The sequence below is a fragment of the Candoia aspera genome, chromosome 1, assembly GCF_035149785.1.
Source record: "Candoia aspera isolate rCanAsp1 chromosome 1, rCanAsp1.hap2, whole genome shotgun sequence".
In the NCBI taxonomy this organism is placed as follows: Eukaryota; Metazoa; Chordata; class Lepidosauria; order Squamata; family Boidae; genus Candoia; species Candoia aspera.
In genome coordinates this window covers 317,147,291-317,160,341 of record NC_086153.1, presented here as the reverse complement: position 1 = coordinate 317,160,341, position 13,051 = coordinate 317,147,291, and positions in this window count along the sequence as shown.

Genomic DNA, 13,051 nt, shown 5'->3' with positions numbered 1-13,051 from the left:
ATTTACCGTTTGCACTAATATGAACACATACCATAGTCACATGATAATGTCCAGGGCTGCATGAAGCATTGCCACTTTGCTTCACAATGCCTTGAGTTTTCCTTTCTGCTTCAGCTTGGAGGCAAGCAAAAGGCCACTTCAGCATGGGGTGGCAGCTCTAATTCACCCCTGAAAGTAGAGTGCTGCTTTCAGAGCTTCACCAACAAGGCACTTTGTCAAAATCTTGGTAGCAGGTAAGGATCCCCACCCATGGTGCTCTGCTTGTTATTAGAGGTTATCAAGGATAATAACTGCACATGCATTGGCAGAATTTGCAAAACGTTATGCCCTATTTATGAAGTACACAGGATAAGTCAGAAGTGAAACACAACCCTCTTCCCAGTAAAGCATGCTCAGTCTCTTCTTCCCACTTGAGGTCAAAGAAGATGGAGAAAATATTCCCAAGCAGATTCTATAAAAGAAACCTCACAATAAGTGTTGCAATGGTTCTAGTTTGGCGCGCACAGAAATTTCAGTCAGAAGGGGAAAAGTCATAAAAATTGAATGGGAACAATTAAATATTGAGGGATACATAACGTCAGGAGAATGGATAAGAGAATGCATCTTGTGCCACTCGGCAAAGGTCCACACAAATAGGGTTTTATATACTTCCATTGCTGATATCCTTTCTCTGGAACCAACACAAACAGTATCCTGTTATGCAGGCTGATTAAGTTTACATTACTCCAGAAATGTTATCATTGGCCTTCCATTAAGTTTGGCCCTATTCCAAATCATCACACTGTGGGCCATAACTACAGGTGGTAGCTTCCCAGTTGATCTTCAAGCACAGATCCATCAAAATTGGGGGAAAGGGCTCACCTCTGAAGTTTAGGGTTTTATAACTGAGCATCAACTTTTTGAATTGGGCCTAGCAGCACATAGGCAGCCAGTTTTAAACACATTCCAGACCAATTCTTGGCACTGTTCTCTGAATGTTGCTTAGTAGGTCAAACCTCAGGGGAATGGGTGTGGGTGAGAGAGAGAGAGGTACAATTTAATTGGCTTAAGGTGGTAAAATGCTTGGTTCATGCCTGGACAAGACCAGAGTATAGCTTTGTTCTTATCTATGACTGTGAGGGACATTAAACTGGATATTTCAGAGTGGCCATGCATAACCTTGCACTGTGATTTCCCTTTGCCTGTAACCCATAGTTGCACAGATTTCATACTTCCCAGATGAAAAACAGGAGTCCTTACATTGTTGTCAGTTATTGTGATTGTCAGGGAAAAAATCCTTGTGTTTATTTTATTTATAGTTTTTAATTGAATTTTCAGAGTCAGTTTCTGGCACCCCATTGTCATTTGACTTCACTGAAGAAATCAGAGATGGGGAACTAAATCCAGTTAGGAGGCCAAGTTCAGACTATTCACCTCTCCTAGAGGTTGGATAAGCCCTGTTGTTCAGGCTCATTCGCTGGTTTTATCTGTTTTCTCCATGCAGGAGGGTGAGTAAACCGTTTGCCCCTCATGTCATCTGAGAGGCACGAATGGTTTTCCTCTGCCTTACCTTTCCTCCTCAAAAGGGAAGGACAGGGTGGGGCAAAAGAGGAGGGCCTTGATTAAGGCTCTAAGAGACAGATTGGCTCCTATTACTGCTATATACCCTATCAAAACAACCTGCATCTGATGAGGTTAGATGTGAAGTTAATCTACAAATGTATATTCCACACAAAAAAACAATCTATTTTTCAGCCTAGTGGAGAGTATGCACCTGTGCCATCCTATTCTGATTCGCACAGTACTAATCTCACACTCCATTTCTTCAGCCATCCAAGTGGCTAAAAGCCATTTCTTATGGGAACTGGATATCACATTCAGTGACCCTGCAGCAAGCTGTCCTGCACAGATATAAAATGGCTTTTCAGGTTATAAATTTTGTAGGAAAACATAATTGACCCCTGTGTTAAATTTCCAACCATTCAAAACAAATTCCATGAACCGTAGTACTGGCGGGGCACCAGAAACCCTAATTTGCTAATGAAATTAGGTGGCTAACCAGTGGAAATTGAAGTATTTTTTACACACACTACTGGAAATTCTGGCCCCGCCAACTTAGGTGACATCTCCATGTCATAATCACACCCATTGCAGCACTCATAAAACAATTGTGGTTCAGAGCTGCCAAAGGGCTAGAGCCTGGGTCCAGCCAAGTGAGCCTGTCCAGTGCCTGGAGGCTTTGCAGGCCTGGATGAACCAACTCTGACTCAATCCTACCAAGACTAAGTGGCTATGGATATTAGGGCCTCCTGGACCCAAGGCTTTTCCATCTATACTCATGAATGGGGTAGCACTTGCGATTAAAGAGTGGTACACACTCTGGGGGTACTCTTGGGCGCACGGATACTGCTTAAAAAGCAGGTGGTAGCTTTGGCCAAGGGAGCCTTTGCAGAGCTCCATCTGGTGCACCATTTGTACCACTGCCTGGATCTGGAGACCATTGACTCATGCCCTAATCACCTACTGCAATGTGCTGTATATGAGGCTGCCCTTGAAATCCACTTAGATACTTTTCAATTTGTATCTAAATCCAATAATCCAAGTGCTTGCTGTTTCAGCCCATTATCCACCTATTTTGGCTAATCGTGCATTTCCAGCACTACTGTATGCCAATGATGTAGTCATTATGTCTACCTCACAAGTGGGAATGAGAAAAGTACTTAGGGCACTAGCTTTATTTTGCACAGATCAAAAACTTTCAATAAATTATGAGAAAACTAAAGTCTTAGTTTTTGCCGGACACCATTATAAGGTTCACAAATGGCATATAAATGGGACTCCAATTGAACAGGTGCACACCTAAAAATACCTTGGAGTGCAGTTCCATGCCTCCTTATCCTGGAACACTCATTTTCTTTACCAGGCAAGTGTTGTACAGTGTACCTCATCAGCTATTATAGGATTCTACCATTCAAAAGGAGTCCATTATATTCCTGCAAGGTAGTCCCTCAGCTTCTTTACAGCTCTCAGAACTGCTCCCTTGCTAAGCTCAATACTATTGAAACCATTCAGAATAAGTTTATTAGAGTCATATTGATGGTACTGAAAAGTATTAAAAATGCCATCCTGCAGGTAGAAATAGGTATAGTTTCACTGGATGCCAGAGCATGGTTCCTCCTTCTTACCTTCTGGCTAAAGTTAATTATGTTGCCTATAGGTTTAGCCCCATTAATATTTAGAGATCATTTTAAGTCATCTTGGCTAAAAAAAGCCTTAGACAAAATGATATTGCTGGGCTTCTCTATGGAAAGTCTGTGTGCATCAGGATTTGATAATGCTAGAACCACCCTGAAACAATGAATCTGGGATATAGATCTCCAAACAAATTTAAGCCAAGTGCTACACCCTAATATTTGTCATTTTCTTACAGAAGGGTTCATTCCAGCTTCTTGTCATCCAGGCCACTCTCTTGGTTTGTTATTTGTATATTCCTTTTAATTATTAAGGCATCAGCCAGTTTCTTTTTTACGTCCAGTGTAACATCTTTTTCCATGTCATTCTTGTAGCCTGCAATTTTTAAATCCATTTTCCTTTTCCATAACATCCTTTAAATGTCTATAATATAGTCTATCTATAAAGAGAGAGACAATTAAAATGGCTATTCCCTTCTCTCCCAGAGCTCTAAATCTGCCAGAGACTGCTGTCTTGCAGTCTCCTTAAAAGAAGCAACTGTCTGGAGGACTTGTGGGTGATCTCAAGTCCTCACCTTGTCTGGAGAGGAATTATCAAAGAGCTGGTCTACTCACCAGCTCTTCATTCTGCCATGGTCATCGGCTCTACTTTTCACGGAGCCATCTTCAGTCTGCCATTTCTTCCCCCTGGACTGTGACTTCCTGTTTTTTTGTATATGGTTTGCATGAAGACAATTAGATGTTCTGAGATTCCCATTTTCCTAAGGATATTATATAGCTTGAAATGGTTGAGACAACTGAAAGCTCTTCTATAATCATTGAAGCACATACTGATTTCTCTTTTGTATACATTGGCTTTCTCAATTATCCAGCATGCACCAATCTCTCTTGTTTCTCAGCCCTTTTCAAACCAGGTTGAACATCTGGCATCTGGAAACTCCCTTTCCATTGTGGCTCTAATCTGTCTTGGATGCTCTTTGGTATTACTTTATTAGCATGTGAAATTAAGGATATTGTGTGATAATTTGGATAGTCCGTTAAGTCTCTTTTCTTTGGTATTGGTACATGACCAACATTCACGCATAATGGAAGTGAGAGAGGGATGTAAGGAACATTTCCAACCAGTGCTGAGGAATTGGAATATTTGAGAATTTACAGTATGTTATAGCTCTTCTGCAGCCAGAGATATACCATTGGCAGGAGAGTGTCAAATTGCAGAGACAGAATTTCTCTATGTATGGTAACTCATGTAGAAAACTGGTTTGGGCCTGGGGAGGGTGACCTACATCTCTTTAAAACACTGTATTTTTAAAGTTCCTGTAACTTTTTTGTTTTGACACAGAATAGAATAACATTGGTAGAAAAATTGATCATATGGTGAAAATAAGTATCTCTGGCAAACTTCAAGCAATAGGTTGAGTGGAGTCTTTGCAAAAGGAAGGAATCAGTAGCAAGGAATAACAATGTTTCATCAAGAATGGATTTCAGACAACTGTTGGGGACAAAGGGCAGAGAGCAGTATGAGGCTGACTCCCTCAGTTTCCAAAAAAGAAAATATAATCTGTAAGCTGGTCAAGTAAATAAGATAATAACAAAAATTGTTAAAACTTCAAAGGATGGGGATAGGAAAGCTATTGAGAGGGAGATGGCAGAAAGAGCAGGAACCACAGAAGAAATGCCTTCCTACTAGTTGGCTGTTATATGGCTGCATGGAAGGAAATTGGTGGTGGCTGGTGGCAGTATGGATGGTAGCAGAATGCCTGGGCTGGCACCCACCTGGATTTTGATTAGTTTGGACAGTATTCCCGGAGAATGGAGAACAGGCCACACCAGCTGGAGGTATCTTGCAGAGGCGGCCTGCATATGTTCCCCATCCCCATGGACTTGGTGGTAGCTTGTTGAACAAGCTTGAAGGCCATCTGCAGGGTGTGACAATGACTGCGCCAGAGGTGTTGGTGAAAGACTTCGTTTGGCCACTGAGATGGTGAGATGGTGTTTTTTAACTGGCAGCGGCAGCAGCGGGAGACTGGATGTCACAGGTTTCTGATAAAGGAATTTCATTTGCTGCAACAGTGTGTGGCTCTGTTGGTTGTTGCTGGGTTTTCTGCCGTTGGCAGTCCTGTGATTGAGGAGTCAACTAAGACACTGAGGTATTGGTGGTGGCTGGGAGGGGAGGGGGATACTAATAGAGTGGCAGGCTGCTGTGGACTCCCCTCCCCCATGGAGGCCTTTTCTGCCATGGCACCTGCCTTATGGAACATCATCCATGCTGAGGTCAGTCTGGCTCCATCCTTGTTAACTTTTTGCAAGTCCCTCAAGACTTGGCTATGTCATCAGGATTGGGGCCCCCAAGGAAATGGTGTGTTGTTGAGCTGGTTCCACTGTTGTTAGTATCTGTCACTCCTTGCCTTTTGAAAATTATTAATTGTTTAATTGTTGATTGTTTTTATATTATTTTTAATTTTTTTTATTGTGCACGACCCAGAGTCACATTTTGTGAGATGGGTGGCTATATAAATATGATGGATAAATAAAATAAAGAGTATAATGGTTAGTGTTTCAAGTTATTTCCCCACCAACATTAAGATGTGACTAGAGCAGCTGATGGTAGTTTGATTGCAATGATTTAGGGGCAGACTTGTCAGTCATTGAATATAACCTCCATCTCCTGTCCACCCAGGCTTTTAAGAACATTAGGAAGCACCAAAATCTGTCATTCCTTTCAAAAAAAACTTTCCATCCTGGTCATTGCAGGGTACCTCCCATTCCATCCAACATGCTTAGATCCCAAACAATATATTAGAGATGGAACTTGGTAGAAGACTGAATCAGCAACAGGGGCATGTGTTTTACTTCGATGGAGTTTTAGAAAAGCCTCACCAAATCACCTTTTCCCACTTTGGAGTTGAGATTTGCACTTAGACAATACACAATCTAGAAGCCATTCACTTAGTGTAAAAACAAGTATCAACAGTTGGAAATACTATTGTGCTAGGCTCCCCCTGTGCTTAGCTGTCCCCAGCAGTGAGTTGAAAAAACAAAGCTAGAAGAACCTGATATTAGCACTTGCTGAGCTTTGTATAGATTTAAAAGTACAAAAAAATTACTGAGATATGCTCAAAATAAAAGGAAATAGAATCAGTATGCCAGCTGCTCAGTGAAGACAGAAAAATGCTAACAAATAATAAAGAAAAAGCAGAACTACTGAACTGCTATTTTGGTTCAGGCTTCTCCAGCAAAAGAAGCAGGAAACTCTGAACCAGTAAGATGAAGGGACAGAATTTAAACTTGAGACTGATGGAAACATGATAAGGGAATACCTCTTTACTTCGAAGGAGTTTAAATCTTCAGTCCCATTCAGAATGCCTTTTCCACCAACTTGTCTGAAGAAAAGATTTGGAGATCTTGAAGTTCTGCACATTTTTGTGACTTGGAAGTAATCTATTAACAGCAGTGGCCTAATATGGATTTCTGAATTGTGCCTGCAATGCTAATGCATTTTCCCTGCTATCATAATTAATGTTCTTTGTGAATGTTTGGGGGGGAAGGGGTCCTTCGAGTCAGTGTTGACTCCTGGCACTGCCTGGACAAGTCCCTGCAGTTTTCTTGGCAAGATTTCAGAAGTGGTTTGCCATTGCCACTGTCTTCCCAGGACTGAGAGTGACTGGCCCAAGGTGGCCTGGTGCCTTCATCACTGGCTCCTTTGTGAAATAGAAGACCATATATCTAAGGCCTGCTTACAAAGCCAAGTTGTAATGACTCTTCTAAAACCCAGCAGGGTGGGGGCTGTACATATCTCTTTGCTGTTCTGAAGAAAGGTGACAGTGATTTATTATAAATTAAATATTTGGACTTAGCACTATAAGAATCAGCATAGGTTTACCAAGCACAGGGTGCAAAATACTTAATAGCCTGGGATACACTGCATCTGGATGGATGGACAGAGAGGTGGATGAAGACATTGCTTCTCTCCAGAAGGAAGGAAAGAATGTACTTCTCAGGTTGGCCCTGAGATATTACAGAGATACGGTGTGATACAAATGGAGGAGGAGAAAGAAAGAGAAAATGGTTAGCTCAGTATGGTCACCCCACCCTCTGTTATGATAGAGGTAAGGCTGATGCAAGAGAAGTTTGCCAAAAACCTCTTAGTCCAGAATAGAAGCCCAATTTGATCAAGTACTTGGCTCAACCCTCTGCCTGCTCCAAATGGGGCTCCCATTAAATCTCTCCCAAGAGCTTCTTTGCAGCCTCTTGAGGATCGTGATAAGCTGTGAGCCTTCATTCCCCCAAATGGCAGTGAGATCCATCAGGGGTTCCAGTCGCTGGAAAGGCTGCCATCTTCAAAATCCTTTTTCCTGACCCCTCTAGCAGGTGGGGCACCACCACTTTTGGCAATCAAACCTCAGCCAGTTGTTTGGGGAAGGGTTGTTTTTTTTTTACCTCCTTCAGTTGCTTTAAACAGGGAGCGGCTGCTCTGCCAATTTTCTAGGGAAGAGGATGAGTTCCAACTGGCTGTCTCCTAGTAAAGCTGCAGCTGTTCCACCTGCTTATGTGAAGAATGGGGGTGAAGGGAGAGAGAGGAGCCGTAGCTACCCGTGGACTTGGCTGAGAAGGGATGCACATTCTGCAAGCTGGAGGTGATTCGTGAAGTCATAGAGTCGGGGCAGGGGGCCCGAGGTCTCCCTCGTCCTCAGATTATGTTCCTAATTACCAGAGAAAAACCCTATTCTTTGATATCACCCCCCCCTTTTTTTTTAGATTTTCCTTTTCCCTTTCTGGAATCATAAGCTCGGTTCTTGTTTTTGTTTTCAGCAGCCAGAATGAGCTCAGAGCTGGTCTTACTGTTAAGCAGAGTGATGCGACCAGCTGATTTCAGCTACAATAGAAGAATGGCTTTTATGCCTTGTCTTTTTTTATCCCATCAGCATTTAGGAATCCTTGAAGTACGACAGCCTGCCCTGCAGAGCTCTAAATTTTGTAATGTAGTTTTTGGCTTTACAAAACTAAAACCACAACCCTACACTAAAAAGCATATTTCTTTTCTTTTCTCTCTTTTTTTAATAACATGCATGCCTACGTTTGCAAGAAATCTATTTGGAAGTGAGTACTTCAATATGAAATACATTTAAAAATAGATGTTTGATGAGGGCATTCATCCCAAAAGACATATTTAAGTATGTATGTTAATTATTTTCCTATGGATTAAGAAAGAATTCTTCAAACTAATGTGGAAATAAATGGGAATGTTCTGATGAATGAACATGGGAGCTACTGACATTGATTGGAGATGAACTGAGTCCATTTGTCCCAGCAGTTCATGATGTTCTAGAGCTGGGACTTCAGGTGATACTGGAGATTCAATCTACAGTATGTCCACTGATGGATATCAAGATTTGTAAACTCCATCTGGACCTCCCTCCCTCCCTCCCTCCCTCCCTGAAATTACCTGGTTTCTAAGTGCCCCCAAATACACATAGACATTTGTTTCAGAATGTTCTTAGCTTGAATACCTGACCTGAAAGAAAACTTGGGGTGCAACTATGGACTGGGTGACATACCTGCCTCCCAACATTTGTTCTAGTCTTTCCTTTGCTTCTTTTTTTAAAATCAGTGTTTGGTCTGGCTCACTTTATTGGCTCTTTCTGACAAGGCTGCTGTTGTTTTAAAACTCCATCTTGCTTACAAGGCTGTTGGCCTTGATTCGTAGCAACATTTATTTAACAAACAGAAGAATAACAACAGGTTTAGGAAAAGAAGAGATTTAAATTATCCTGCTGCCAGGTGGCAAGCCATGGTTTATCCTAGTGCTTGGCTGTTGGTTCAACCCCGAAGATCAATTGACAAAATTTTTAAATTGAAGATTGTACGCAGGATGATCAGTGGTTACCCAGACAGCCTATGGTCATCCACAGGAGTGGTCTGCTGAGCTGGGAGCTAGGATTCCCAAATCCAAACCATCTTGGAACATATAAAGAAACTTAACCATGCAGCTTTTCTCAACCTTCTAATATTTCTGCCAAAATGCATTTCTATATCCATAACGTGCCAAAAGTTGGTTTAATAGTCTAACTGGTATGAGAGAGACATTCCTACAGTGCATCTCCCTTACCTTATGAAGAATCCCTTCCATGTATGAAGACTCTGCCAATCAGAGTTCAGTTCATCCCCAAGATGCTTGCATCCCCAAGACACCATGGGGCTTCTGTAGGTCTTTGCAAGCTGAGCCGATGTGATGGTATGTGAGAATGACCTTGGGAGATAGGAAGAAGACCCACAGCCTCAGCACTGGGTCTTCCTCCTGTCTCCCAAGGTCATTTCCACATACCATCACAGCAGATTAATTTCCTGTGAAACCTAAGTGATAAAGAACAGCATCCCTGGCCAAAAAAAAGAGAGATAAAAATCTGTCCCTCATTTCTAGTCCTTACCCATGACTGCCCACAGGCTGATCCATGTGATTCCATTCATATCCATGTCCAAGTTTGGAAAGGAAAAGTAAGTGGGAGAGTTGGGTCCTGAGCATCTTTGGTCATCTGCTTGAAGGTATAAGTACAGAAATCTCATGTGTCACTGGTAATTGGCTTAACCACCATCTTTTTCAGCTGTCAGTGTTTTAAACAATGGTCATAGGCAAAAGAAAAAAAGTTGAGAAAGCTTGGTTTTATGGAAGCCAGGCAATACAGCACATACTCTCTTTCATTTGCACATTGTTTTTCTAGGGTAAAACCATATCTGATTTTTTTTCACACACACTATATAGCAAATGAAAGTGCCATTGGCTCACTCTATAATGTGTGTATATATGTATGTGTATGGATGTATATTTGTTTGCAGTGTAATGTAACTGATTTGGTAAGAATTTGAATCAAATAATGCCATCTGGGCAGGTTAAGGCTGCCTTTCTTCTTCTCTTTGAACCAACCCCTTTTATTCTAGTTCACAAATGTGTAACAGCCTTTTGTAGGTAATCCAGAGGCATTCTGATCCATTGCACCTGCAGTAACATCAGATAAAGGCTCAAACCAAGGTATTCGGTATCATAAACTGATACAGTACTTAGCACATCCATTGGCCATCTGTATGCAGATCAGCAGACCCTCCTATCAGAGCAGCCAATGCGAATTCTTGTCATTTTAAAATGCTTTTATCACATATACATAAAACCATTTTGTGAGCCAATATTAATGAATACATCAGAAAGGTGGGGCTTTCCAAAGGACATTCCGTGTCTCCTGAAACTGTCTTAATTATGGGTTTCCTGTTTTACTCCTGGCTAATTTTTTCCCCTCTCTCTTGTAGAATTAAACCATTGAGATGTTTACAGCTGTACAAATGCCAACTTTATTTTGTAATACTCTTTTCTGTTTGAAATTCAACGTGATCTCAATTCACAGGAAGAATTTGAAAATTATTTCCTACGGAGTTTTCAAACTAAAATATTAATCTTTTGGCAGGATACTGTTTGTGCATTTAGTCTCCAGCTGAGAAATCTAAAATGTTGTGAGGTGTTAAATACCAAGGGCATATACCAGGTTTGGATTCTAGTACTATGAAAGCTGCTTATGTCCTTCTTGAAGTTTAGACCCCTCAAACAACATTTAATTATTAAAAGGATTAAATTATTGCTTCCTTCAAACCAAAATAAATCATAGATACCTTCAGAGCTTCTTTCTTACTGTAGCATCATAGTGCATTAATCTCAGTAAAATAGTTGTCTTAGTAGTATTGAAAGAGATGAGGGGATATCCCTTCTAAAAGAGGAAATTATGCTTTATTTTAGTATGCTCAAATTTCTGCAGCTTTACAGTATAATCCTATAGCCCCCACCCCACCCCCAGTATTCTAGAAATGAATGGCTCCCATTCTGATGATGAAAGCAAGGTTCAGACCTTAGAAAAGGATTCCAATAGTTGATCTCCTTCTTTTTTACTGGCATCTGCAGATCTCTTTCTGAGATCATGCCTTACAAGATGGCTAGATCCAAGCTGCTTTGCCAACTTATGCACATCTTCTGTGATGAATGCTTTTCATCATGTCTACTGTCCTAAGTGCTACATTCATAGTGACTCAAGGATGCATGGAACCAAAACCCACAAGAGACTGAACGGACTTGGCTTGATTTTATCATGAGCTCCTGCTAGCTCATATATCTCTCACAATCATAGCAAGAGATGAGAGGAGTTGTAGAAAAGCCAAAATCATCCAGAATTATCTGTTAAAGCTAATTACTCATTAGGTGTCCCTGATATGGTGCTGCTACTCCCCACCTATCCTGCCCCAATCTATGACTGTTTTCTTTGATCTGTTGTTTTAATCTGTGGTAAAAGGGCTGGTTTGACATCAGGGTTTTGGAGAACTATTTAACACTGTGCCAAAATCTGATTTCCAGAAGAGGTGTTCATCATTCTCAGGTCACTTTTAAAGCACTTTGGGATTTATTTGGAGGTGCCAGGGGGTGGGTGGGTATTGTTGCAAGGTTGTAAATGATCCTAGAGTTGTTTTGTCTCATCCATCTTCATCACTGTATAACTTCCCATCTCTTGCACCATGATCTGTACAAGCCTCACAGGAGGAATTTCTTACGTTTTTCCCAGGATGCAAGTGAAGCTAGGACTATCAGAGAGCTAAAAAGATGATTGCCGAAGACTTAATTTGCAACCTTTAGCAGTCAAGCTCAGGGAAGTACCATATGAATCTCATATCTCACTTATGACAATTTCACTAAATATTATCCTTTGGGTTTGTTTGTTTTTTTAAAGAAGCAATTTATTTTCCATAAAACTGAAGGAGAATCATTTTCAGCCCAATAGTAGATTTGATGGCTCCACGTTTCTTGCATTTTACCATATGATTTGCCTCCCTGACTATATCTTTAAATATCTATCTAGATATTTATATTCCATTTTTCAAGGCTCATACTTTCATAAAGTTGCTCATAGTATAACTAGGTTAATCTAATACAGTTGGAAATTGTAAAAAGTAGGCCTACAAGTAGCTTACACTCTGCTGTAAGCTTGTCAGACCTGGCCCCCATCCTTTGCTGTTTTTACCAGAAACTATGAACTTTGATGGCAGTGCATAAGTAAATGATTCTATTCCATCTGTGGGACCATTCCAAGTCCCAACATACTCACGTTGTTACCTGCTTTTTTAAGAAATTCAGCCATGTCTGGAAGATGACATTCCAAAACTGCATCCCACCATTCCTGGAAGACCTAGCCCAATATTTCCTCCGCATTTCTTTGAAATTGTCTTAGTCACCGGGACCAAGGAGCAGACATGCCTTCTGCTTCCTGCTCCAACTTGTTCTTCAGAAGGCAGCCCCTTGCCTGCCCAATCTTCCACTGGTTCACATTCCTGTGAATTCATGCCAGGAGCTGCTCGGACAGACAAGGTTTATTGTCTCCATCCATCCTATAAGTCCCCAGCCCTCTTGGATGAATCATACGTGGAGCATGTGCTTATATCCTCACCCCTCCCAGGTTTTTTTTTCTATGTGTCTTTATTGCAATCTTTTTGGGAAAACATTTTATCTTATCAGGGGGAGTTCTGTGGAAACCCTGGCAGAGTCTCACTTCTCTCCAGCAAAACGTTTTTCTTAGATTGAACGTGCAACTTTTTTCATAAAAATTTGCATTCTTCATCTGTGCCACATTCTCTTCCCACCTAGCATTTATGCCATAGACTTAAAGGAACCATTTCGATGCATTTTGCATACATTATACTGTTGTGCATCCACTTCCAGCCCCCAGGGCACCACCCCTATACTGAGGCAAAAAGCCAAGGTTGAGAAAGCAGCTTTTAGAAATGTAATAGGTTTTCATTGCTGAAAAAAGAATTGACCCTAAGGCATAGTGCCTCAAAGCTCGTATCTTCAGTCA